Source organism: Lissotriton vulgaris, chromosome 3_1, assembly GCF_964263255.1.
Source record: "Lissotriton vulgaris chromosome 3_1, aLisVul1.2, whole genome shotgun sequence".
Taxonomy (NCBI): domain Eukaryota; kingdom Metazoa; phylum Chordata; class Amphibia; order Caudata; family Salamandridae; genus Lissotriton; species Lissotriton vulgaris.
This window is the reverse complement of record NC_141689.1, coordinates 1417790434-1417817676: the sequence shown is the minus strand read 5'-3', so window position 1 is coordinate 1417817676 and position 27243 is coordinate 1417790434. Positions and strand designations below refer to the sequence as shown.

Genomic DNA, 27243 nt, shown 5'->3' with positions numbered 1-27243 from the left:
AATTTTACACACCGGCCCTAATATCCATTCAATTACTGGATTCTCTACTCAAATGCGAGGCCATTTCAAGTTCATAAATTGTACATTTAAAATCAAGAAATGTTTAACATTATACTACAACAAGCATATTATATGCAGCAAAACGGCGAAGCGTCTTTCAACATTTTGCAATTCGTTTTTACTTACCTTAAGATGCGTGTAAAGATTTAAAAATTGTAATTAATTTATCTTTTATTACTTCTATAAACGGAATAACGATTATTTTACTTGACAACAGGATGATTGTCATATTAAGCAAGAAAACTGTTATAGCACAGGATTTATAATTTTGTTTTGTTGCTGCTCAGTTTTGTCTGGGCTGTGGGGTAGCTCTGCCTCAAAATCACACAACAGCCTCCCGGACTCCTGCAAGATGTTTACATTTATACAGGGAAATGCATAGAAACCAAACTGAAACAAGGTTGGGCCTTTCAGAGCACATTCTATTTAGTGGGCTTGCCGTCTCCCCGGTAGCCCTGGAGGTGCAGTAGATGGGAAATGCGTGGTTTGTGCTGGCAAGTTTCCAGGCTTTTGTGCGCGGTCAAGACTTGAGAATAAATCACCATGGAAGCCTTAATTATTAACAGCTGCACACGCCAGCCCTCAGCAATGTGAATTGCCCAATTTGTACAGTGCACTGTCACAGTTCCCCAGCTTTCCTAACTACACATTTACTTGTCTCTTTCCTCCTTTGGTAAGGCACGTCTGCTCATTTCCGTCCCTGCCAAAACAGCAGAAACTGCTCATTATTTTGCTGTGAACACCTGCATTCCATTCCAGAGAAGACACATATTCTAATCTCAAAGGAAACAAGCATTTGCAATGTGGTAGGTCTCGCATTTGCGAGAGTTTGAGCTATTGGCATTGTCAATGGCAATGCCTTTTATTTATGTGTTTACAAAACCTGCAAGCGGTGCATAAACACCACTTGCAGGTTTTGTAAACACATAAATAAAAGGCATTGCCATTGAAAATGCCACTAGGTCAAACTCTCGCAAATTCGAGACCTTTGTAGCACCCGCACTTTAGCTTTCAACATCGCAAGCTAAAGCGCGGGTGCTGTGATAGCTTCAAAAGTAAAGAAATAGAAAGAATTATTTTTTTCTATTTCTTTACTTTTGAAGCAATCACTGCACTTGTGCTTTAGCTTAAGATGTTGAAAGCTAAAGCGCGGGTGCCGCGATTGTAACAAAAGTATCAAATAGAAGAAAAAATGGCAGGAGCACACATTTTTTAAATATTTATTTACTTTTGTTACAATAAAGGCACCCGCGCTTTAGCTTTCAACATCTTAAGCTAAATCGCGGGTGCTGCCATTGTAAAAAACATAACAAGAAAGGCATGCAGCGCGTTCGGCTAGGAAAATAACAAAAGAAAAGCGTGACCGCCATTATTCTTGCTGAGGCGTGACGCTCTGAATAAATGAGAAAAAAAAGCACTGAGGGAGCACGTGTCCTGCTTGCAACAACAGGCAGGACAAAGCTATTTAATAAAATAGTGCTCGGAGGCTGTAATTAAAGCCTACTGAGTAAAAACACATATAACAGTGGGTGTCCTCGTGGGAGGTTACAAGAGAAAGGGTGGTACTAAGGAGGGACTACTAAGCATATTGACCAATGAAAAGCCACCATTTAGAAAGGACAGGAACAAAAGCCAATTAAAAAGATGGTTGGACTGTGGACAGAGCTTCATGCCCTATCCTGAATACAGCATGTCTTGAAGAGACAGTGCAAGCGCTACCTAGTCCAGACCTAAAAAAAATGCTACAATAGCTGTATGAAATTAAACCTGTATGAAATTACCCCACAATCAACAATAATGATTTCCTGCAATTGATAGGTCACGAGTTTGAATCCCGGCCCAGTCAATTCAGCCTCTCATTGTACCAAGCTCTACAACCTGAGTACCAATAAATTGGGTATTAGTAGCTCCTGGTAGTTATAGCACCTAGAACGGAACAGACAAACAATAGCATGAAGGGTTAAATATTTTTAGAAATGCATAGTGTATGTAGCCCATCAACTCCAAAACACACATGGTCTGTGGAATAACCTGGTCACAGGATGTTGTCTGTCATTTTTAGCCATAAAATAGGCCTTACATTTATGGAGATAAAACTAAAAAATTATTCTATACTTAAAAGGTGTGAACTCCAGTCCCACTGCATTTAAGGTATCTCCAAATCTGATGACTAACCTCACTGTTAATTTCGGCCCTTTTCTAGGCATTCCAGAGAAGACAGGGATTACTGGGCTCAGGTTTTGACAAAGTGGAGAAGTGTGGCTCAATGGTTAGAGGAGGCAGACCATGAAGCAGAGGTCAGACCCGGGACCAGGGTTCAATTCCCGATGCGGCAGGGTCTTGAGCCCAAAAATGTCCATGGACTCGATAATTCTTGCTTCGGTGCCTTCTCGAATCACAGGTTCACACTCTGCAACTCCAGGCAATAGCTTGCTTAATCTCCACTATTGCCCCCCGCGGCGGGATGTCCATCTTTCACCTTGGGGTGCCCAGTACGGGTTATCTCACAGGGAAAAACCAGGACGCGTTCCCAAAGCAAGCGCTTAGAGACCGTTGGTGATAATGCGCTATATAAATTACATTTACATTTACATTTACATTAACCTTTCTATTGAGCCCAAAACTGAATACCCCTTTAGAACTTGACCGTCACGGTAGTGAAGACAAGCAGTCCAGGGCTTACTCGGGTGTGGACCGACACTAAGAACTCACAACTCAATTATTGCAGATCAATAACTCCATTCTCAGTCAGTCCTTAGTCTATGAAGGGAAAAAAAGTACTTTTCTTAATTCACGCACATAACCTAAAATGTACTTAAGAGTTTCAGAAGCAAGAAATTAAACTGGGCATTAGCTCTGCCCTTCACCGGTTAAGAGGGAGGTAGACTGGTGTAGTTTTGTGGGGCAACCTCTTAAGAGACACATTGTGGCACAATCTCCCAGTTAGTTCCCAGGCTGGATGGAGAGGTTGGGTTGGGGAGGGGGTGGGGGGGGAGGAGAGTCCAATGTGGTGGAATATGGGGTTCAAGAAATCCTCAGAGGGTGACTGGCTAGGTCATACAACAGTGATCATTGTTCCTATTTGCCTCTTTGTTCTTCTTGTTCGTACGAGCCTTGTTCCCTCCTTTGAAGGTAACATTGTCAATTACTTTTTGTTGTCAGTTTGATCATAGCACGGGCCAAGCCTATGTTTTTCGAGCATTTCAGCTGAGCTGCATGGCCCCTGGAGCAGAGCGAGAGGGGACCTCTCCTCAGCCCAGCTGACTGCTGTGTGATGAACATCTCTGGTGCTGGCACCGTGTCCATGTGAGCGAGGACAGTGCCAGCATCCAGGAGACTGCATTTGAGTCGCAATTCTCGCAACTCAGTGGATCTTGGGGCTTGAAAAAATTTCTCGCCCCCATACAAGAACCTGCCACCCAAATAAAGCAGGTGCCCACCCCTGGTGAGTACATAAAGCTGGATGCTGGGCTGTCCATCATTGCAGTTTTTTGGCACTCCAGCTCCACCTCTGTGTAGATGGTAAGCTGTAATCAAACTTCATTTCATGTCTCATGGGTGCATAGGGTGCAGGTGTTGTAGTGAGCCATGACAGTTTTGCCCCAGGATGTCACTCCTTGCAGCCTTGGTTTCTAGCACCGAACCTGGCAAGGGGAGTTTGTCTTCACCCCAGTTATGAAGTACGGTTTCACATCACCACAGTTGTGCAGACCCTGGATCCTAGAAGAGAAATCTTGGCACACTGGATTGAAATTTCTGCGCCATCTTTATACTAAGGTTGCAGACAGTAGTGGTGTATTCCAACAGTCAGCTATGAGGCCCTTATGGGTAATTCAGCTTATTTTGCTTAATACACTCAGACTGGTCCAGCCAAGGACTTTGACAGAAGGTGTTAGCAGGATGGTGGGTGGAGGTGGGAGTCTCCAGCCAGTAGAAACCGTAAACAAGGGTACAAAATTATGGGAGACAGTCCCATTTAACTACCTTTAAATCAGTGGAGGGTGAAAAAAATAGTCCTTCCAGTGATCAAAGAGCAGAAGTAAAGACCCTAGAGTCAAAGAGGCCCTCTGTCTCCTCTCCCTCACACTTAAAGTTCAGACCTACTATGAAGGGAGGCCAGGGAAAAGATGTGGCGTAAAGGCCAGAGCTGCCAACTTCAGAGCTGAGGATCCAGGTTCAAGTCTCGGCATCGGCTCAACATCCTGTGATTCTGGGCAAGTCACTTAACCTTTAACCTCCCCGTGCCTACGGACAGTGCTTAGAGACCCTTACGGGTGATTAGTCATGCTATACATATCCAAGTATTATAAAAGATCACTGCAATGTCCTTGAAGAGCACTGAAACTCACACCTGTTGTCTGGGCTCCCTCCAATCTTCCATCTTCTGTACCACTAGAACTAATACAAAATGGACTCCCATGGCCGTGGCCTTATGCCCCCCCATACGCTCCTTCCATGGATTATCGGCGCATCCATAACAGGGGAGCCTGGGGACATCCATAGGACCACTCTGCTCTTCCCCAAGAGATCCCTTTGTGGGCCACGCTGATTGTGTTCTACCTCATTTATAACACACAATTCAGTACACCTCCTGACAGCTTCTGTGCCCATGTGCTCATGTCTCTACTAAGATGAGGCACAAAGGCAAGTGGTTCCCTCCTTTGCATGGAGAAACGTACCATAAAAATCTGCCATGCCCTCTTTGGATCACGTTGGTGCACATTGAGCACCACGGTGCACCATCTTACGAAAAGGGAGCCACAAAATAGTCTGCTGTCCCTTTCTGTAGTACCCCATTGCCCAAGAGTGCAAAAAATGGGAACTCATCAAATCATTGGCTTCATAAACACATAAAATTAGTGAATTACTGAAAAACAGAAATCTCTCTATGAGGTGAAGTAGTAATGTAGAAACAGTTACTTAACAGCCCTTGCATAGTCTGCATGAAATGCATGCTGCAACGCTGTGTTGCCTAGAAAGAAATGTAAACAAAACAGGTGATGGACCGAATGTGGATCAATGTCACACACTCACCCCAGTCTGAAGATCTGGGCCCAAATCCATCATTTTTTTGCACTTCACACCACCCTGGGTTAGACAATGGCGATATGCAAATCAGCTCTGACCCTGTGCCCCATGGGAACAGTCCAGTCCGAACTACAAAAGCCATGTCCTTCCCAGAACGGAATCAAGCATCCGAGGACCGGACCGGTTTCGAGGTAACACCTCTCATCAGCCCGGCTAGCTTGACTCCAGTGGTGTGGAGTGCCTGGGACCCACGTCTGGGCATCCCCAGCGCACTAAGGGCGGAATATGCAAACAAAACAGGTGATGGACCGAATGTGGATCAATGTCACACACTCACCCCAGTCTGAAGATCTGGGCCCAAATCCATCATTTTTTTGCACTTCACACCACCCTGGGTTAGACAATGGCGATATGCAAATCAGCTCTGACCCTGTGCCCCATGGGAACAGTCCAGTCCGAACTACAAAAGCCATGTCCTTCCCAGAACGGAATCAAGCATCCGAGGACCGGACCGGTTTCGAGGTAACACCTCTCATCAGCCCGGCTAGCTTGACTCCAGTGGTGTGGAGTGCCTGGGACCCACGTCTGGGCATCCCCAGCGCACTAAGGGCGGAATATGCAAACAAAACAGGTGATGGACCGAATGTGGATCAATGTCACACACTCACCCCAGTCTGAAGATCTGGGCCCAAATCCATCATTTTTTTGCACTTCACACCACCCTGGGTTAGACAATGGCGATATGCAAATCAGCTCTGACCCTGTGCCCCATGGGAACAGTCCAGTCCGAACTACAAAAGCCATGTCCTTCCCAGAACGGAATCAAGCATCCGAGGACCGGACCGGTTTCGAGGTAACACCTCTCATCAGCCCGGCTAGCTTGACTCCAGTGGTGTGGAGTGCCTGGGACCCACGTCTGGGGATCCCCAGCGCACTTAGGGCGGAATATGCAAACAAAACAGGTGATGGACCGAATGTGGATCAATGTCACACACTCACCCCAGTCTGAAGATCTGGGCCCAAAATGGCTTTTGTAGTTCGGACTGGACTGTTCCCATGGGGCACAGGGTCAGAGCTGATTTGCATATCGCCATTGTCTAACCCGGGGTGGTGTGGAGTGCAAAAAAACGATGGATTTGGGCCCAGATCTTTAGACTGGGTTGAGTGTGTGACATTGATCCACATTCGGTCCATCACTTGTTGTTTTTGCAAATTCCGCCCTAAGTGCGCTGGGGATGCCCAGACGTGGGTCCCAGGCACTCCACACCACTGGAGTCAAGCTAGCCGGGCTGATGAGAGGTGTTACCTCGAAACCGGTCCGGTCCTCGGATGCTTGATTCCGTTCTGGGAAGGACATGGCTTTTGTAGTTCGGACTGGACTGTTCCCATGGGGCACAGGGTCAGAGCTGATTTGCATATCGCCATTGTCTAACCCGGGGTGGTGTGGAGTGCAAAAAAACGATGGATTTGGGCCCAGATCTTTAGACTGGGTTGAGTGTGTGACATTGATCCACATTCGGTCCATCACTTGTTGTTTTTGCAAATTCCGCCCTAAGTGCGCTGGGGATGCCCAGACGTGGGTCCCAGGCACTCCACACCACTGGAGTCAAGCTAGCCGGGCTGATGAGAGGTGTTACCTCGAAACCGGTCCGGTCCTCGGATGCTTGATTCCGTTCTGGGAAGGACATGGCTTTTGTAGTTCGGACTGGACTGTTCCCATGAGGCACGGGGTCAGAGCTGATTTGCATATCGCCATTGTCTAACCCGGGGTGGTGTGGAGTGCAAAAAAACGATGGATTTGAACCCAGATCTTTAGACTGGGTTGAGTGTGTGACATTGATCCACATTCGGTCCATCACTTGTTGTTTTTTAGAAAGAAATGTAAGCCAAAATATTTACCAAAACAGTTTTGAGACAATGTTAAAAACATTATTAAAAAATTCACTGCAATTTGGGATTTTTACTCAATTTTTTCGTCTGCTTATCAAGAAGGCACAGACACCTCTCTCACACTTTTAATATAAAACTTGCAAGAAACAATTGTACATTATTCTGTGGCTGCACCATGGTGTTTTTTTCCTGGATTTACGCTTATGGGTGGTAGTTCCTTGACTTTTTAAAATCATTTGTGACATTTTTGGCAGATTCTCAGCTTCCTGGATTCAAATCCACTGACATAATTGCTGAGAAACTAGGCCAAAGGGCAGACGCACCCTGATGGATATATTGTAACATACTTTATGGCGCCTTTGCTCCATTGACAGGAGTCTGTGAACAGAAGCACAATCAAGAAACAATGTTGACAACCCCTCCACATCAGCCTTTGAAAACATTGTATTTGATACTATGGCGCTCTCAATGCATAGACTGTACAACTAGGCTGAGTTGTTGTTACACCATTCAAGGCCACTTACAAAAACGTATTTCTGATATTTCATGTGCCCTTGTTGGTGTAGATTAATGTATGAGACCCTTTTAGAATTGTACATTGATTGGTGCATGAATGCTGTTTCAGTTTGAACAAACGAAATATTGAAAAGACATGTATTTTGTGTATTAGTTTTGAAAAATCTGTATTCTTTCGTTTGTTAAATAACCTTTAAATCTTTTTTTAGCACTGCCACAGACTACGCTTCTGTTCGCTAACGCATTATTGAGTAAGGTTTCTCAAAGGACCACAAAGACCTATTCTTTGATTTAATGTAGTGATCAATCATTTGATTTTAAAAATGTAATCATCTTAGACAATTCCTTCAGGAGTTCCCTTGTAGTTATGTACTCTATGGTTACCCATGTCCTGAGGGACGACAGGGTTGCCCTAGTGTGTTTATGTAACATTCGAATAACAGACACACAGTTCTGGATAGCCAAAGCTCATAAACCTACAAACTATACAATAAAATTGTTGCTTGAGGTCTATTTTAGATGAACGGTAGTCCATTAACGCATAGGCGAAAGGAAAATGCTGCTTATTTATAAGTATGGGAAGGGATTTATTGATAGTCAAATGTAAACGAGCTGATAAGGAATTCTGGTCTTTGTACTGTTCATTATATTATCTGCCTCGTATTTTTATATGTAAACAGCAATGGTAACAAAATGGTTTATTACATTTATTTTTTTAAAGTAAGTTTTCTTACTGGATTCCAGGGTTGTCGAATACCAAGGTGGCCCAATCTGGACTCTACCTTATGTCTCTTGCTTCCACTTCCTGCCCATTTCTCTCACTCTTGCAGTTTCTTTTTACACCTGCTTTCTATCTTTGTCAATCTTTTACTATATTGCTCCTCCTCTTTACATTTCTCTCCCTTTTTTTTCATTTTTGTTCTTTGTCAAAGTTGGATGCTGAAAAATAAATACCGGTCCCTTCATTTGTGAATAAATTAAGCCCTACCTTGTGTTGTTTACCACCTGAGGCACTGGTGCCCTCTCTGCCTCCTAAGCATCACGTGAACTCTGTTAATACCCAAGCACTCCTGATCAATAAGTAACTAATAATAATGTCAAATGCTGCCACTGCATTAACATCAGGCTACACACAAACAAGTGTCTTCCTAGAAAGAGGGGTGTCATTGAATCATTGAAGTGTTAGACTGCCAAATGCACGCTGGTGTATGCCTATTCTGGTCACATGATTGTGGCAGTACCGCATGATGTAAGGTATTTGGGGGAAGGCAACCATAACGCTGTCTTTTCTTTCTGTGCTGCGGCACAGATCTGTCTCCAGCAAGCACCACCTTACAGGACTCCAGATCTCCAGCTCAGTGGCTGCACAAGCAAACACCCCTTTTTAGTGTGCCATATTGTGGTTGGCGGGTTACAATATCTATTATTTGCCACTGCAGTCTTATCCTAATAATTACAACTGAAAACACAAAGGTATTCATTGGGGTGTTGCTATTTCATGTCCCAACCATAAAGGGCGGCGGCAGAGGAGGGGTGATTGGATCCCGACATTGGTAGGGCAAGAGATTTTCGCTTCTGAATCCTCTTTCACGGACCCTACAGCACCTTGCAGCAAGAGATGAAAGCAACGTGGATTTGCATCTGGTAGGGCAGTTGCCTGAGATCATGAATGAAAACTAAAAAAAAGTTCGCTGTGAATGTTTTTTGCCCACATGTGAAGGGATAGAATAGAATTACATCAATTAATCCTCAACTCCTGTTATGTCTCTTTGCTTACCAACAACAGTGATATCATTTTAAATAATTTATCTCTAATGTGAATATTTAATATGAGTTGCTGTGAAAGCTAATAAAATGTCAATGAATACTACCCTTTAAACCCAATACCAAATATACTATTTTCTGTCATTGACTCATGGGCTGGGGTCTATAATAGAAGTATTCTGAGCATTCAGTTTGTAGCATCGCACTGTTCTTTAACACCCATTACTACTACTGATCCGTATCCTGGAGAGTAGTCTACGAGATATAAGGCACTCATGGTTCACCCTTTAAAGGACAAAGTATTGACTTTGGCTTCCTTAGAGGAGTACGATGCAATGCGATGAATGAGAAAGAGATTTCCAGGGGCAGATCGTTCACAGTACACCACCTTACAAACACATTTAGAAAGTCAAGAAGTCCAGTTCAAACACAGACAGTTCAGCAGCTCCACACTGCCCACATAAAACTATCAACTAAACCAGAGAGGGGGAAACTGGGGTTCTAATGACCAGACAAGTCAGAACTCAGGAGTGTGCGCTGCCTTTCACTCGGCAGTCGCAAATAAAAGTTACACAGACAGACTTGGTCTGCGGTCCGTATAAAAGTAGTGGTGAAACGTTTTAAGTGGTCTACCAAACTGATTGTTCAGTGATGCAGAAAAAGTAGTCGCTCCATATATTCATATCCTGATGAAGCGACTTATAAGGCGAAACACGAGTCGGTCTGGTTTCTCTTAAAGTTTAAATTAAAATTGGAAGTTTTGAACTAATAAGGATTCTCTATTACTCTTTTCGGAATGATAAATCAAGACTATTGTTTTAGCATCACCGAAAAGTTTGATAGACCACTTAAAACATTGCACCACTACTTTCATACACAACTCAGACTTCGGTCTGTGCCACATTGTCCACATGCCTGGCCACCTCTGCTTCCCTCAAGATAACTCTCTTGCTGAACCAGATTATGAATATTGCAGTGTGCAAGATCACTGCTTTTATATAACCCCATAATTATAAAGAATGCACTCCTACTGAAAGTGAAGGGACACAGGAAGATAACTGTGGAAAACCATTTAAGGAAAACGTGGTAGTGGTATGCGAATCAATCAAGCACATGTAGATATCGAACATCTCCATCACTCTTGAATTCCACATTTCATCCTCTGTTTGGATGGGTCATGCCTGCTTGTCCTCTACAAAATGAAGGCTTCTCTGCACTAACAGTGAAGTCGCTGGTCAGGAAAGTACAGAGGGACTCTGAAAGCCCAACTTATGCCAATTTTTCGTAAGATAATGTACCATCTGTACAGATCTGATATAGATGAGTGTACACTCATAATGTATTCGAAAAGAAGCCTATGGCCAAGACTTTGTGTGGAAAGAGACAGGAGAATTTCAATAAAAGTCTGTCAGAAAAGAGGCCCGTTAGTCATTCCTGCAGAACAACTGCAAATGATCCTTCCTTTACCAGAAACTGCAACGCGATTGAAAACAAAAGTGGACGGCTTGTTGGTAAAGGAAGCTGCAGACAGGACAGGCTCCACCTCAAAAAGAAAACATTAAAAGTTGGCATTTAAACCTCCCCATGTTATAACAGAAAATAAGCAAATTAAAGAGTTACCCTTAGAGAGGAAATCCAACTCATCTCAAGCCAAGGAACTTAATGCAGAAATCTTATACCGGCAGGAAAATTAAATTAGGGCACATACAGACTTGATGGAAGTGCCTATCCACGGCATGTCTAAGAAAGCACCTGATGCCTTGTTAAGTCCAACTTCCACCAAAGTGCCCCAAGAAGAGACAACTAGATCTCTGGAGCTGATCGGAAACAGTTGCCAGAGAATTCTGCTGGACATAAACTAGATTCCTCCTAGTATCGTTTTTCAGACAATCCCCACATGCCACTATGAGCAGCCAGGTGATAAAGGCACCAAATTAATAGTGAAAGCACAATCCTGACTAGGACCTCAAAGCAACCCCAGGGTTATGTAAACTATTACTGTTTAGATCAGGGCTCTCCAAACTTGGTCCTGGAGGGCCAGATTCATGCCAGATTTTTAGCATATCCCTATTTTGATAAATGACGTTATTCTAAAATCTGGCATAGATCAAGCACTCCAGGACTGACTTTGGAGAACCCTGCTTTAGATGCTCTCATGTGGATTTCCTGATAGGGAGGTACGGATCCTTGTCAGTCAACAATGGATACTCTAGGCCTAGGAGAGAACTATAGGATGTACAAAGCTGGAGGAAGATTATACCTACGTGGCTGCCACATCAGGGACACCATGTTCTTTGGCTAGAAATTCATCAGTGCACTCTGGATACAGTAGTCCTGGTTCTCCCCAGTTTGGGTGATATATTAGCGCCGAGGACCGTAGGCTGCGCTTGCGCAGTCTCGTCAGAGATTTAATGTTTACCAGTGTGGGGGCTTGAACCCGACCCTCTTCTCCATTGGCTGGCCTCGTAAATGCTGGCCAGCCATTGGAGGAGAGGGGCATCACTCCTTTAAGCCCCGTCTTTTCCAGATTCGGGGGCGTTTTTTTAGCTTCTTTCTTGTTTTCTTTCTCTCCTCTTCCCATTGGCTGGAATTTTACCTTCCAGCCAATGGGAAGAGGAGAGAACGAAAACACTCCCCCCCAATCACGAAAATGGCAGTGGTTTCTCTGAAGCATTTCTGCCTTGCCTCGGAGAAACATGGTCGTGTTGGGTAACCCTTCTGTACTTGGACGGATATTGTTTAAGTATTTTATTTCAGGTGCAGCGATAAAAGTGGGCAAATTTCACCTTTAATTTTTTCGTTTTGACTGCCAAGCCACATGCGAGCTCGTGCAATTTATTTTACATTAACGGGCACGGGCCTTCACGAGCCGAGGTGAGGAAGCGTACCTCGCGCAAGAGGGGGCTGACGACAAGACCGTAAGTGCACGCGCATACCTCCACGGAGTGGGGGGCTTAGACAGTAAGTATAGCTCAAAATGCGCCATTCGAACTGCTGCGCGTTTCTGAACCCAAAACTCATTGCTAGACGGGCAGACTGGTTTAGGACAGTGTCTCGATGCGTAGAGTTATATCTCGATTTAATATGCCAGCCTTCTGACCCGGGGAAGAGAGCAGATTGCGGGCTCGTATGCCGAGTTCAGTGCGGTCTTGGAGGGGCTGTGTACTAAGTCTCTGCTCGGCTCTCACAACTGGAGCCTCGGAACCCAAAACTCATTGCTAGACGAGCAGACTGGTTTAGGACAGTGTCTCGACGCGTAGCGTTATATCTCAATTTAATATGTCAGCCTTCTGACCCGGGGAAGAGAGCAGATTGCGGGCTCGTATGCCGAGTTCAGTGCGGTCTTGGAGGGGCTGTGTGCTAAGTCTCTCCTCGGCTCTCACAACTGGAGCCTCGGGGCTGGCAGCCAGTTCATTCTATTATAGACTTGCCTTTAATAACATCGACTAAATCCAAGAAAGACCATCATTATGTTTTGGGTTTAACAGCATACTTGTTTGGCCTTGCATGGCCGTCTGAGCGCTCTTCCGTGCTACACCTCTTTTCTCGTCTCGCTGGCCATCTCTATGTTCCTCGGCGGAGGGAGCGCCTCTATGACGTCATTGCCATGTCTTCCGTGGATTGAGGTTGGTGGAAACCGGGTTTGAGAGGCGCTTCAGGGGGCTACAGCTTCCACCGCTACCTCCTGGGGTCCGCAAGAGAACATGATAAGCCGAGTGAGCCAGGAGGTTGAACCGATTTCTGTTTGAGTGGATGTTGATTTCATACTTCTGGCTGCACAGCTGGTAGTGGTAACCATCATTCTGTTTTGGGTTTAACGGCATACTTGTTTGGCCTTGCGTTGAGGGGAGTGAAGAGCAGCGAGTGCAGCACGCGTCCCTCTGCCCTGCAGGGCCCGAGTCGGCTCCGAGTCTCTCCTGGTAGCGGCCCGCAGCTTGGATGATGCAGGTAAGCTCTCCCTCCACCCCGTGCCCTCCTTGTTGAGTGTTCGCTCTCTTGCCCCCCCTCGTTGGTTGTGCTTGCTCTTCTGCCCCCCCTCGTTGCTCATGCTTGCTGTCCTCCCCCCTCGTTGCTTGTGCTCGCTGTCCTGCCCCTTCTTGCTGTCCTGCCATTGCTTGTGCTTGCTCCCCTGCCCCCCTTGTGCTCGTGCTTGCTGTCCTGCCCCCCTCGTTGCTCGTGCTTGCTGTCCTCCCCCTCGTTGCTTCTGCTTGCTCCCCTGCTCCCCGTTGCTTGTCCTCGCTGTCCTGCCCCCCTTGCTGTCCTGCCCCCCTTGTTGCTCGTGCTTGCTGTCCCCCCCCTCGTTGCTTGTGCTTGCTCCCCTGCCCCCCGTTGCTGGTGCTCGCTGCCGCTGCTCATGCTTGCTCCCCTGCCCCCGTTGCTCGTGCTTGCTGTCCTGCCCCCCTCATTGCTCATGCTTGCTGCCCTCCCCCCTCGTTGCTTGTGCTTGCTCCCCTGTCCCCCCGTTGCTTGTGCTCGCTGTCCTGCCCCCCCTTGCTGTCCTGCCCCCCCTCGTTCCTCCCCCCTCGTTGCTCATGCTTGCTGTCCCCCCTCGTTGCTTGTGCTTGCTGTCCTGCCCCCTCATTGCTTGTGCTTGCTTCCCTGCCCCCCGTTGCTCTTCATTGCTGTCCTGCCCCCCTCGTTGCTCGTGCTTGCTATCCTCCCCCCCACGTTGCTTGTGCTTGCTCCCCTGCCCCCCTTGTTGCTCGTGCTTGCTGTCCTGCCCCCCTCGGTGCTTGTGCTTGCTGTCCTGCCCCCCCTCGTTGCTCGTGTTTGCTGCCCCCCCCTCGTTGCTTGTGCTTGCTGTCCTGCCCCTCGTTGCTTGTGCTTGCTCCCCTGCCCCCCCTCATTGCTCGTGCTTGCTGTCCTGCCCCCCCTCGTTGCTCGTGTTTGCTGCCCCCCCCCTCGTTGCTTGTGCTTGCTGTCCTGCCCCCTCGTTGCTTGTGCTTGCTCTCCTGCCCTGCTATTGGCATTGTAAATGACAATGCCATTTATTTATGTTTAAAAAAAAACATAAATAAAAATAATCTCATGAGCAATGCCAATAGTTCTAACTTTAAAAATGACAAGACCATTGCATTGCAAATGCTTGTTTTAAAATGCCCTTCTGAAAACTTTCAGACGAAGAGGTTACTCAAAGCAGAGTCGAGTTAGCCTTTGTCCAGACCGCTGTGGGTCATGTTTATGTTTTGACTCACGTGCACGTGCTGAGGCCTAGCAGTGAATCCCCCCTGTGCGCGCCATAAATCAGGCCTCAATCCGCGGCGCTGCCGGGAGCCCCGGCTGGGCTGGGGATGACGCGCTCTTTGTCAGGGCGGCTAATCTCGCAGTCTGGGGCCGGGGCGCAATCTGCACTGATCTGGAAGCGATTTCTCACGGCCCAGATGACACCAGCCAGAGGTCGGAGACCCCGCCTAAAAAAACAGCCAAAATCGACGACAGGCTCTTCACTGAAAGGACAGAAAAAACACAAACTGGGGGCGTCTAAGCGAAGTCTCGTCATCTGCCATAGCAAGAAAAGCACATTGTGGTTTGGAAAGGTGTTCAGTCCTGCTTCTTGAGGTATTTCACCATACTGGAAAATATAAAACCAGGCAGCGACAGCCCCTGGCTACTTTCTGCGCCTCGGTGAGGTAATATAGGGGCGCAGCCCTCAGGGGTCAACACAAGTCAGGTTTTAAAGGGCCTCTCGACAAATTTTACAAGCGGCAAGCAAGAAGTCATTTATTTAAAACGTAATGAGCTGCGTGATAACCGGACAGGATTCGCCTACTGGTGTTTCCCGGATGCTGAGTTTGTTGGTTTTGCTTTTAATTAAAGACAGATCTCTCATCCAGACCGAATGTAAGGAATGAGGAATAATACCGCGTGTGGATTCCAGGTGGCCACAATTTCCAATATTGACAGGAAGCAGCACAGAATATATCAGACCCCGCAGAATAGGGAATAACAGTGTGGAGCTGGAATTACCAGACCGTTCCAGATAGATTTTCCTAATCTGGTGGGGGAAGGGGTTAAGGCAGATATCACTTGCTGTCAGTCTACTCCTATGCAGATGAGGGAAGAAAGGGCGGAATGTTATCTGGCAGGGGGAGCATCACACGAGGAGGGTTGGGTTGGGACACTTCAACACTTTTCCAAAGTGATTTACTAGATAGTTTACCCAGTAGCTTGGCTGGTGTAACTGCACCTCCTCTTCTCTTTTAGGGAACTGATAGTAATGTGTTTGCCTTAACACACTATATTTTATGCCCATGTATCTAAGCTGCAGATATTTTAAGCCTTATGTTGGCAGTCCTGGAAATGCATATTTTAAACAAGCACTTGTTAATGTATTAGGTTTTTACCTATGTAATTAATAATGGGTATTTTTGTTGTAAATTTTAGCACCGAAGGTATTGGCGCTCTTTACATGAACACCAGTTGCATTAGGTAAAGACATATTCATTTAGACTCCTTTTTAAGGTAAGGGGAGATTAAGTGATGTGCCCATATTCACAGGATGTTGAGCTGATGCCGAGACTCGAACGCGGTTCTCCAGTTCCAAAGTGGGCAGCTGTTGGCACTGTATGCGAGAGCTAAAACCAGGTGCTGGGTGTGAATCTATGATGTGAAGAGCCTAAACAATATTGTAAGGCCCCTCTACAAATGTGCAACATAGCAAATAAGCGCAGTTTAGTAAATGCTATGAATGAATCACACTTTGCACAGCAGTGCTGGTCACTCGTCCATGTAATGCTCACAAAGTCAGCATGGCAAAGTTGGATCTCATCATACTTAAAACACTAGTGGCAACTTCTAACCTTCACTGTTTGATTGGACTAGCCAGACAGTCAATAAATCTATTAGAATAAAACACTCAGGGAATGGGGGGGCTTCATTATTAGTCCCATAATAAATAATGTGTTAGCTACAAAGCAGGATTTTAGCGAGGCCGTGTCAGTAAATGAATACAAGCTATTCACCCTTAAAACTGCGCCATGGGGATGCAGAGGCAAAGCATAGCGTTAGAAAGTGCCGCACGAGTCAGTGGCATAGTTAGGAATAGGGCCTGTCATATGATTGACATGACACTACTCGTGCATAAACAGATCATGTATGATGTTGCACTTTAGATCTTACAATTAATTGCACATACAGTCACGCCAACTGCTCAAGAGCCGCAGGTAGGTTAGGCGCCCAGAGTAGACTGTCGAGAGACACACAAACTAGACAAACAAAATACAGACATCCTACACGCAGAATCCCGCTTGCTCTACTCCTGCATCTCCAGAAGAGGGTGTTGACTGGCGATGGGTGGGGCGGGGAGCAGCCGGACAAGTTATGAAACTCGTCCGAAGATCCGCCCTAATATGGAAAGGGAGAAAAGTGGAAGCAAACGGTAGCAGCGCACGTCAAGTGTCCAAACCGGTGTGATCTACATACTAATTACCTTTGTGCAGCTCTGCACCCCCCAATTTAATGTACCCACGTACACACATAACAGAGTGGATTAAAATAAAAATATTGTCCGTTAGTGCAGCACAAAAAAATACTGCACGACTTGGACTGCATGACCCTGTCAGTCTAATTACCTGTGCCATACAATAACCTGGAATGAATTTTAAGAAAGCCATGCAGAAACTCAACGCTGTGTCTGAAAGGTATGGGAACTTTCTTGTCATCACCACGGGAGCCAACATCGGGCCAAGTTGCAGGCGGTATCCATATACTGTACGGAGGGCTCTATAGCTTTATGTATGTACATACACGTCGTCGCCACGGGGGACGGGGCCACCACTGGACAACCTCCGAGCCTGTCCTGTCTGAAACACACCCTTCAACTTACACTGCCTCACTCCCTACCTCCACCGCTGTTCAGTGTAGGGCTCATTCATGTAAGTTCAGTACTGCACATATGCACTGGTGCCAGACAAGTAAACACACATGTATTGAGAAGGAGCTTGGGGTGCAGCCTCTGTGCAAATAGGGGCCCTGTGTGTTAGAGGCACTACAATGGGAGTAAGGTGAAAGTATGGAATGAGGATGGGTGAGAGAGGAGGACGGGAAGGATGCAAGGGCAGAAATAGGGGGCGACTCCCATGTATTTACTTTGGCAATGCTTGTTGTGCAAATAAAGTAGATTGTATCATCGTCAATTAGGTGTTTCACCTGCACATGGGCAAAGTAGGAGGTGGTGTACACCGACAACAGTAAAAGAATGAGGACAAAGTGACAGCCGTCCAAGATTAAAACAATCTGCAGGGAGAGCGCCATGGGAGGTCAAGCTACTGTGCCTGGATAGGATGTTGGGGGCGTACTTTAATGCATAGCAACGTCCTGAGAGGCGGCCATATTAAAGTCAGGCGGTATGAGCACAACAAACATAGTAATAATAAGAGAAACGCCAGTATGAAAAGCGGCACATGCAGTTCTGTATGAGAGGTGGTCCACATTGAGAGCTGTCGGATATGCAGGCAAGCACTGTGTAGGCAAAGCAACATAAAAAAAATCTGCTTTAAAAGTGGATTAAAACAGTACTTGGGCCTTGGGACACTGATTAGAGCAAACATATGAGGAAGAACAGGTAGTAGCATGCTACAACCATTAGAAACAGAGGAAAAGTAAGTGGCACAGGAACCAATGAAAAGCAAGGGGGTGAGATTTAATCCCTTTTAAGATATATATTAACAATAGATTTCACAAGAACAGCGAAAGCGCTGTGCAGTCGAAACCTAAAAAAGCGTTTGCTCCCACTTTGAGCATGATAAACACTGCTGAGGCTGCAGGTGTGATGTGAAGTATCCCAAATCCACCAACTGGACTCATTAATGTGAGCACTGGTCCTGGAAGGGTTACCAACTGTTTGGTCCCCTACAATGATATAACAAAAGAGAACCAAATTATGCAGCAGCATTGACTAAATTATGTAGCCAGAAAAGGCTAATTATACAGCACGTTTGGCATTATTATGTCACTCTTTTTTTTATTTAACACAATAAGATGTTCTGTCCAAAAGTTTCACCTCATTGTACTAGTTTAACACCAGTCTACAAAACTTGGCAACCTGAAGTCGACTGGTAACCCTCTGTAAAGGGTCAGTCACTGCAAAGCACCAAGTGTACCACTTAATTTTAGTAATTCTTTTAAATGTGTTTGAGCCAGTAACCATTTTTTGTTGAAATCTGAAATTACGAAGCAGATGGCGGATTATGGGGCAAGTGTGGTAAATCCCTAATCAAGCAGAAAACACTGCTGCTGCATTATCACATAATTCAGTGGCCCTGCTAATGGCACTCTAAAATGTCTTGCATTCTGGACTGGGTTTTCTTTACGACTGAAACCACTTCTCTGGCTCTTGGCAGAGTTCTTTCTGTGGCATTTGCATTCGTCTGCTGAAACCCACCGTTTCTGCTCTTTTCTCAGCGACAAACTGCATGCTCAGCCCTTCTGTCCTGCTCCTGTGACGGAAACCAAGGAACCCGAGTAACATTACATTCAACTCCTGCAACGTTTAAAAACACCAGCCCGCTGCCTCAAGAATCTTGGAAGCAGGAGGGAAAGCGAAAACAAAACAAACCAAAGCTGCACTCGCCAGAATGTCGTCCGCGCTAACCATTTCCAGAACACTTTCTGCAAATTAGAAACAGACGGGCAGTGCCTCGCCTTAGTCTGCTGAAAACACTATCGCAGCCCCCGAGTGTCCGCAGAGGCACACAGGCTGCCTTCCCTCCCCACGCCCGCCCCAAAGATGCATGCGGTGTACATGGCACCTCGCCACAGCACTCCAAGAGATACCCAAGACTGCTGACGGAGTGTGCTGGACGCAGCACCACGGCCAAAAGTTTCGGGAATGCGGATCATGATCGCAACGTAAGCAGAAGTAGAGGATGCAACACTGGGGGGAGTCATGCCAGGGCATCCTTACTTACTCCTGCGTGAGTTTTCAGCACAGCCAGACCCCCCAAACTACTGCCTTTCAATGCGTTGGGCAGAGAGGAGCGGACATGACGCAAACTTCAGCCAGAGGACTTCTCACTCACCGGACTCTTCAGGGGACGGCGTCCTCCTCTCCGTCGTGGGGCTGCAGGGCTTCTTCAGACCCCCTTCCCAGAGACTGGGGAGCGGGCTGAGGGACTTTCAGCTCCGGGGGTTTCGGGGGAAAGCGGGGGGCAGAGCAGCAGCACCCCCTCCTCCAGCAGCGGGAAAACCGAACATCCTCCAGCCCTCAGTGCTTAAAAACACACACAACAAAACAGACTCGCCCGATGCCTCCACGGATGAGAAAAAGTCTACAGCAGCTCCCAGAATAAAAGTGTCCCCTTCCAGGCGCACGGCGCCTGCTCCTCTCTTCTCTGAGCTCCGATGTTATGGCTGCGCACGGAGCCTCCTGGTCCGGGCTCTGCTCTTCCCCAGGTTGTTGTCAGCGTGGGTCAGGTCTCTGCCTCTCCCTCTCTCCCTGACTCATCCATCCCCTCTCCTGCACCTCCCCTCCACCCCTCCCGCTACCCTGGTAAAGCGGCGAAGCGAGGGACCATCTGTGAACTGGCTCAGCAGCGCCACCCAGTGTCCGCCGCCTGGGAGCTGCATCCCTCTCGGCCGCTTTCAGGGCATTGTTTTCCATTGCTTGTCATGCCACATTAAGTGGAAAATCGAGGGTTGACCCTAGTAAGAGCGAGGGTCACACATGCTTCCACTGTACGGGGACCATCAGCTTGGTGGCATTTTTCAGCAGGGCTGCGGTGCCATTTAAAACATGACAGCGTTCTCAAGGCATGTTACACTTTTAATTTTGACTGTACCAGCGTTTCTTTGCAGAAGGCGTTGGGTTAGATTTTTTTTGAATACGTGTTTGTACAGGACGTTTTGTATTCCAGCAAATACACTAACTAGCGACCAACATTTTTACCAACACACACTTTCAGTCAATATTTGAAATGTTAAAAGAAAACCACAAAGCCCAGAATACAACTGTCTGCTGTCTATAAAGGCCGATCTGTGGGGAAGGTGTTACACGCGACAGGGGCCACTTGGTATTTATGCGGTTAACTGAAATCCTCAGAGATTACTCACTAAGATTGTTCATGGGCGCTCGTGCGGCTCAACGCATTGTCTTGATTGTTGTGTCGGGTGATCTACACTCAAGGGGCATCTAACCCTGACTAGGCCTAGCACGTGGCCCTAGAATAAACTCAGCCAGACACTGGGAATAAAGTTGCTTGTTCGGTTGGCGCGTCTCTCTCTCTGAACGCCCTCGCACGTGCTCAACCTCTTTTTATTATAGGGCGGTCACATGACCAACTTGTCCGTCCCTCCGGACCTCGGGGCGGACCTTCAGGAACATAACATTCCTCCTAAAACAAGGAAACAAAACAACAACCACGAACACACTGCAAAACCTTAAACATTATCTGGTCGTACTCATTGTCTTAATACTATCAGGACCAGAACCTTCAGCGTCCTTCAAAATGCCAGTGCACTCAGTTCAAACATTACGGGCGTATATGTAAATGAGAACAGTCTTACGTAAAGTAGTCCCTCAGCCAGCCGGAGGGGGTGGGGTTGGCACGTAGTTGGCGTTGGGACCCCCGATGAGTCATCAGCTCTGTTCCAGACTCCACCTCAGGACCTGGCGCCTCACGGTCGGCCCCCTCCGGATCTGGGGCCTCATCCAGGGCCTCCGTGTCTCCGCCCATTTCCTCACTGGAAATCTGCTGCTCGTCACGTGGCCTGACCTCGGGCTGAGATGTTGATTCACCAGGCGGCAACGTAGTTGCAGTTTCGGTTTCTCTGTCGCCTTGCTGGCGCCTTGGCTCGCTGCTCGAAGGGTGGTAGAGTTTGAAGTGAGACACGTTGCGAGTCACCCTGTCTCGTCCTCGAGTGGCCGTGATGCGGGTGCCCTTCACACCACTGACTCGCCATGGTCGTTTTTCGTAACTGAGTTTGAATTTGCCACCAGTGGCCCGATTCTTGATGAGCACTAGGTCACCTCTTTTGAAGTGGGGGGCCACGGCCCTACGTTTCTTGCTGATCTTGTCACATGCGGAACGTCTCCTTATTTCCACTGTATGTTCATCTATCAGTTCAGGTGCCCACTGGGGGTGATGGGGAATGGAGTCCTTTATTACCCGCCCCAGGAGAAGGTGGGCAGGAGCTACCCCCGTTGTGGAGTGTGGGGTCTGTCGATAGCTACGAAGGAAGGTGAAAATAGCCATTTCTACTGACTGTCTCTTATCATGCGCAATGCGAATTACCTTGTTTAAAGTTCTCATGAACCTCTCGGCCTCCCCATTGGCTTGAGGCCACCTCGGGGTGATGCGCCTGTGACGGGTTCCTAGGGACGAGAGATATTCCGCAAAGTCTTGACCCTGGAAGGGCGGTCCATTGTCCGTTCTGAGTTCTCTCATGGCTCCGTGGGTGGCAATGATTTTCTCGATCTTGGGAATCACACAGTCTGCACTGGTGCCGGTGACGATTTCAACCTCCGGATATTTGGAGTGGTCGTCAATCATCACTAGCGTGTGCCGTCCATCCGGAAGGCTGCCAAAGTCCATGCTGACCCTTTCCCAGGGGCCTCGGGGCCTGGGTTCCACAATGATGGGGGCTTCGCGGGGGCTGTCGCCCGTAGTTTGGCAGGCCGTGCAGGTACGCACCGCAGTTTCCACCATATCGTCCATGAGCGGGAACCACACCTTTGTTCGCAGCCGGGCCTTTGTCTTAACCATTCCCTGGTGCCCCACGTGCGCCAGTTGAACTACTCGGCCTGTCAAGGCCGTCGGGATCACCAGGCGATGCCCTCGCAGGAGGCACCCCGCCGCGTCCTCATTCAGTTCCGCCCTCACGTGGTACAGGCCGTCCATGATTTTCTGGGCCTCTGGTGTGAGCACCCTCCAGCTCTCCTTGGCTTTCTGCCAGTTAGCCGTCCGGAGCAGATCCTTGGCCCGCTGTATGCAGGCATCCTGAGCCGTGGCGCTCACAACCTCTTCCAGGGATATGGGGCGCGGGCATGATCTGGCCACGACCCATCGCACATAAGCCTCCGTCTCTTCAGCTTCGTCCATTTCCTCTGGGGTGGCCGCCCGGGGGTGTCGTGACAGATAATCCGCCGGATTCTTTGCCCCTGGCTGGTACTCGATGGCACAGTTGTACTCTTGCAATTGCAAAATCCACTTTTCGATTCTAGGGGGTGGCTTGGATGAAGTGCCTGAGAACAGCGACAGCAGCGGCTTGTGGTCCGTCACTACTGTGAAGGGCTTGCCATATACATACAAGTGGAAGTGCCGGCATCCCCAATGAATCGCGATGGCCTCCTTTTCGATTTGGGAGTACCTTTGTTCTGTGTCCGTGAGGGACCGGCTGGCAAAAGCGACAGGGGCCCAGTCTATCTCGTCTCGGGCTCGCTGCATCAGAACAGCCCCCAATCCCGCCGGTCCGGCGTCTACCGCAATGAGAGTGGAATGTCTTGGATCAAAAAATGCCAGCGTGGTGTAGCTGGACAGCGCACTCTTGATATTCTGGAATGCCCTTTCCTGCTCCGTTCCCCAGTTCCATGGTGTGGAGTCTTTGGTTAGATCACGTAGAGGGAGAGTCAGGTTGGCTAGGTCCCTTATAAAACGACCACAGTAGTTCACCATCCCGAGAAAACTTCGGACTTCCGTGACAGTCGTGGGCGGGGGTGCATCCTTAATGTCCTTGACCTTGTCAGGATCAGGGTTGACACCATCGGCCGAGAATATGTAGCCGAAGAATCCTAATTTGGTCTGAAGAAACTCGCATTTGTCTCGGTGCAGAGTGAGTCCAGCGCTGCGGAGCCTACGGAACACCTGTGCCAAGCGTTGGTTGTGCTCGGGAATTGTCCTTGCGTGTACCATGATGTCATCACTGACATTGATCACCCCCGGTATGTCAGTGATGAGCTCTTGGATAACATTCTGGAACACCTCGGCAGCACTGGATATCCCGAAGCTCAGCCTGGTGTACCTGCGCAGTCCGATGTGGGTGGAGAACGTCGTAATGTTCCGGGATTCTTTATCCAGCACGAGCTGATGGTACCCCGCCCGGAGGTCCAGCTTGGAAAACCACCGGGCCCCGGCCATCTCTCCGATCAGGTCGTCGATCGTAGGGGTGATATGTCGTTCCCTTTTGATGGCCGCATTGGGGAGGCGCATGTCCACGCATATCCGGACCGCTCCCGGCTGCTTTGGCTTCCTGGTGACCACAATGGGCGATACCCAGGGGGTGGGTCCGGACACCTTCTCAATGATGCCCGCGGCTTCCAGCTTCCGTAGTTCTTCCTCAACCAGTGGCCTTAAATGAAACGCAACCCGCCGGTGTCGCAGGGCTACCGGTTGAACAGTGGGGTCCACATGCAGGTGAATTTCCCGACCCCTGAAGCAGCCAATCCCTTCGAACAAGTCCGAAAAGTCTGCAATCAGTTGCTGCACCGAGTCCTCGTGCACCCCAAATGCAAAAGAGACCACTCCCAAGTCTTCTGCCGTCCGACAACTCAGGAGCATGCCTTGGCCTTCCTCCGACACGAAGATGTTGGCACGCGTTATCTTGTCTCCGTGCCGGACTGCTGCTTTAAACTTTCCTCGAATGCGGAGGGGCACGTCCTGGCCGTAGGCAAAAACGGTGATTGGAGTGGAGCGGAGGCTGGGGGAATTCGCCATGCTTCCGTAGAGGGACGCACTCATAAGATTGATCGAGGCGCCCGTGTCCACAGTCGCCATGATGTCCTGATCAGCTACTTGTATCGCGCATTGTGGTAGTGTCCTTGTGCGTCGGGTGGCCGTGCCGATCATGTGCACCTTGTGGACGGACCGCTCCTCCTCGTCGTCATCCATATCACTGTTGCTGGGTCCTCCTTCCGCGACTTCGGGCTCCGCCACCGTGTGTACTGTCTGGCGGGGCTTGCTAAACTTCTTGGACCGGCACACCTTTTCAAAATGATTCATTTTTCCGCACCCGGAGCATATCTTGCCCCGTGCTGGACATTCTGGCGCCGGGTGTCTCGGGCCTCCACAGTACCCACATGATTGCGCCGAAGCTCCGCCCTGCGGAGTTGTTGTTCGCTTCACCCATTTGGGCTGTGGGCGGACTTGCAGTCTGTTCACCGGTTCCACTTTCATGTTGGCCTGTAGAGCTGCTTCCATGTGGGCTGCCCTGGCCTTGGACAGCTCCTTCGTGCGGCCCAGCGTGAGAATGTCTGGGAGGGGTTTCCCCGACTCCTCCAGAATTCTCTCGCGTAGTTTAGCGGAAGCGCAACCCTGAATAATCTGGCCTCTGATTTCCTCCGTGACATCCTGAAATCCACACGTTAGTGCCAGTTTCTTCAACCGAGAGTGATAGGCGTCCAGCGATTCATCTGGCAGTTGCCGCGCTTGTCTGAAAATGAACCGTTCATAGTCTTGGTTGGCCATGGGTTCAAAATGCGCATTGAGCGCGTTTATGAGCGTGTAGTGGGTTTTGGGAGTTGCTTCCGTAAGGGTGCGGGCGATGGAATGAATGTCCTTGCCGCCAAGATGGAGGATCATGGCACGCTTCTGATCCTTGTGGACCTTGGTGGCCTCGAAGAATATGAAGAGCCTGTCCACCCATTCTTTCCACTTCGGTGCGAGAGTGGATGGCGCACCCTCCACCACAAACGGCTCAATGGGCGGAATGTTCGCCATCGCTCTAGACGCCCGGGAGGATGTCCGTGGGCAGCCGGGATGTGATCCGGCGGCAGCCGGAGCGCCCGTCCAGTTGTGTCTTGGTGCGGATTACACCCGTGCAGCCCAGTGCGGCGTGGCACCGAGGCGTGGAGGGTCCACAGGGGAAGCACCTCGCGCGACCAATCAGACTCCTGTGCGCCGCAGGAAAATGAGAGCCAGCGCCGCTCACCTGATGAGAGACAGGGATCAGAGTAATTCCACCAGGCAGGCAGAGCGGGGGGGGTGTGTGGTGGCAAGGCACGAGCACCGCGGACACGTGGCAGTGCCCGCAGCCGCCTCACCTCCAGAGGGACACACACACGCACCCCGAGCGGGGGATCGATCACCACCCTCGTCGCCAATTGTTGTGTCGGGTGATCTACACTCAAGGGGCATCTAACCCTGACTAGGCCTAGCACGTGGCCCTAGAATAAACTCAGCCAGACACTGGGAATAAAGTTGCTTGTTCGGTTGGCGCGTCTCTCTCTCTGAACGCCCTCGCACGTGCTCAACCTCTTTTTATTATAGGGCGGTCACATGACCAACTTGTCCGTCCCTCCGGACCTCGGGGCGGACCTTCAGGAACATAACATTGATGTACTTAGCGTTAGCTCGACCCGCGCGAATTAACCTCTGTTATGTGTTCACAAAACCTTGTTTCCTGTGCTAATTTTCTTGTTAAAGAGAAATTGTTTCTGTCTGAGGTAGCAGTGGTTCTGTTCAACGGAATCGGCTGTCAACAAATCTGAAAAGAATACTTTGTGAACTGAAGTTCTAGAAAAGCTGTGTTTCAGGAACTCGTTGTAGTTACCTGGCAGTTACACCCAGTCCTGGTTTTTCAGCCAACGCTAAAATGCTGGGATGTGTTAGGCTCAAAGTGGTATTGTGGAAAAAGTGAAACAACAAGCTTAGTCCCATTTTGTTAGAAAACTAAGACCGGCTGCCGCACGATAGGGGGCCAGTTGACAGCAATGCCATAGGGCACTAGCTGCATCCAATGGGATGCTGAGTGCTTCCTTTAAGATATAGGGGCAGATTTATGATAACTGGCGCATCCCCAGGGAGGCGCCAGTTATTTTGCGCCGCTGCTCCGCCACCCATGGTGCGCCGCATTTACAATGCGGCGCACCATGGGGCAAAAACGGTACAGATGCGTGACGCATCTGTGCCGTAAAGGTGCCGCATTGCTGGAGTTGTGTCGCAAGCGTGACGCAGCTCCAGCAAGGCTCGGGGGTGCCCCATCTTTACAATTCTGCGTCAAGACCTACGCCTGCTTCAAGCAGGCGCAGGGTTTTGACGCAGCATTGGCCTGAAAGTGACTGAGTGAAATCTTATAGATTTCACTCAGCCACTTTTGCGAGGCACACCTGCCCCGGAACGCCCACCCTGTGCCGGAACGCCCACAAGTGGCGCAGGGCTTTACAACGTGACGCATCTGCATAGATGCGTCACGTTGTAAATGGGTCGTAGGGATGTGCCACGTTTACGCCGCAGTTGCGTGACACAAACGTGGCACATTCCCAACATAAATCTGCCCCATAGCGTTTTCACACTGTGTGTGTGTGTGTGTGTGTGTGTGTTTTTGTGCACAAATACTTTACACATTGCCTCCGAGATAACCCTGACTGCTTGTGCCAAGGGGGTGAGCAAGGGTTATCTTAGCTGTGTGGCTCCCTTACCCTGACTGGAGAGAGGGTTCCAACTTGGACCTGCCAAGTAGAGACCCCATTTCTAACAGTACTCTCCCCACACACACCCTAACCTATCAGAGTACAGGTTTAGTGTGGCCGAAGTCTTTCGCCATCTTGGATTTGCCCTGTCACATTGCATTTTGGGCTTGTTTGCAGTAAGACAAACACAAACTATGGAAAAAGTGAGTCAGGTTGGCCCAGGGAACCTTTAATCCGTTAATCAGAGAGGGGCTAGGATTCGCCCCAACACACAAGCTCGTGCCAAGCATAAATGACACCTCCAGAGACCCACTTCAGAAAGCTTTCTGTATCTGCGCTCTGTCACCTGAGAGGAGCTCTGAAGGACTGGATCTGCTCCCCCTGTACCCAGGACAAAGAAGTGGATTCCAAGGGTCAGTTTGCTGACCTCTTCTGTGGCTACATGCAGGCAAGAAGTTGCAAGAGGCATTTTCCTGAAAGGAACAACCTGATCATTTGCAACTGGGTCTGGACTGGACCCTGCTCTTGGCCTCTGCTTTACACTCTGTGAGTCTCTAAGTGCCTCCCCTAAGGTGGGGGGTAGGGAAGCATTAGAAGTGTAGTCCTGTGGTGGATTGGGATTTAAAAGACAATGCAGAAGGTAA

The 27243-nt window shown here is 48.8% G+C and overlaps 1 protein-coding gene across 8 annotated transcripts in view; it reads right to left on the bottom strand.

The window, feature by feature from the left end:
- PTPN13 (protein tyrosine phosphatase non-receptor type 13) overlaps positions 1–19716 on the bottom strand; it is a 981974-nt gene extending 962258 nt beyond the window's left edge. For all 8 annotated transcript variants that reach the window (XM_086961883.1, XM_086961888.1, XM_086961886.1 and 5 more), the window contains exon 1: positions 19278–19716. The gene's annotated coding sequence lies outside the window, so the exon portion shown is untranslated. The remainder of the gene's footprint in view (positions 1–19277) is intronic.
- Positions 19717–27243: the final 7527 nt, after the last annotated feature.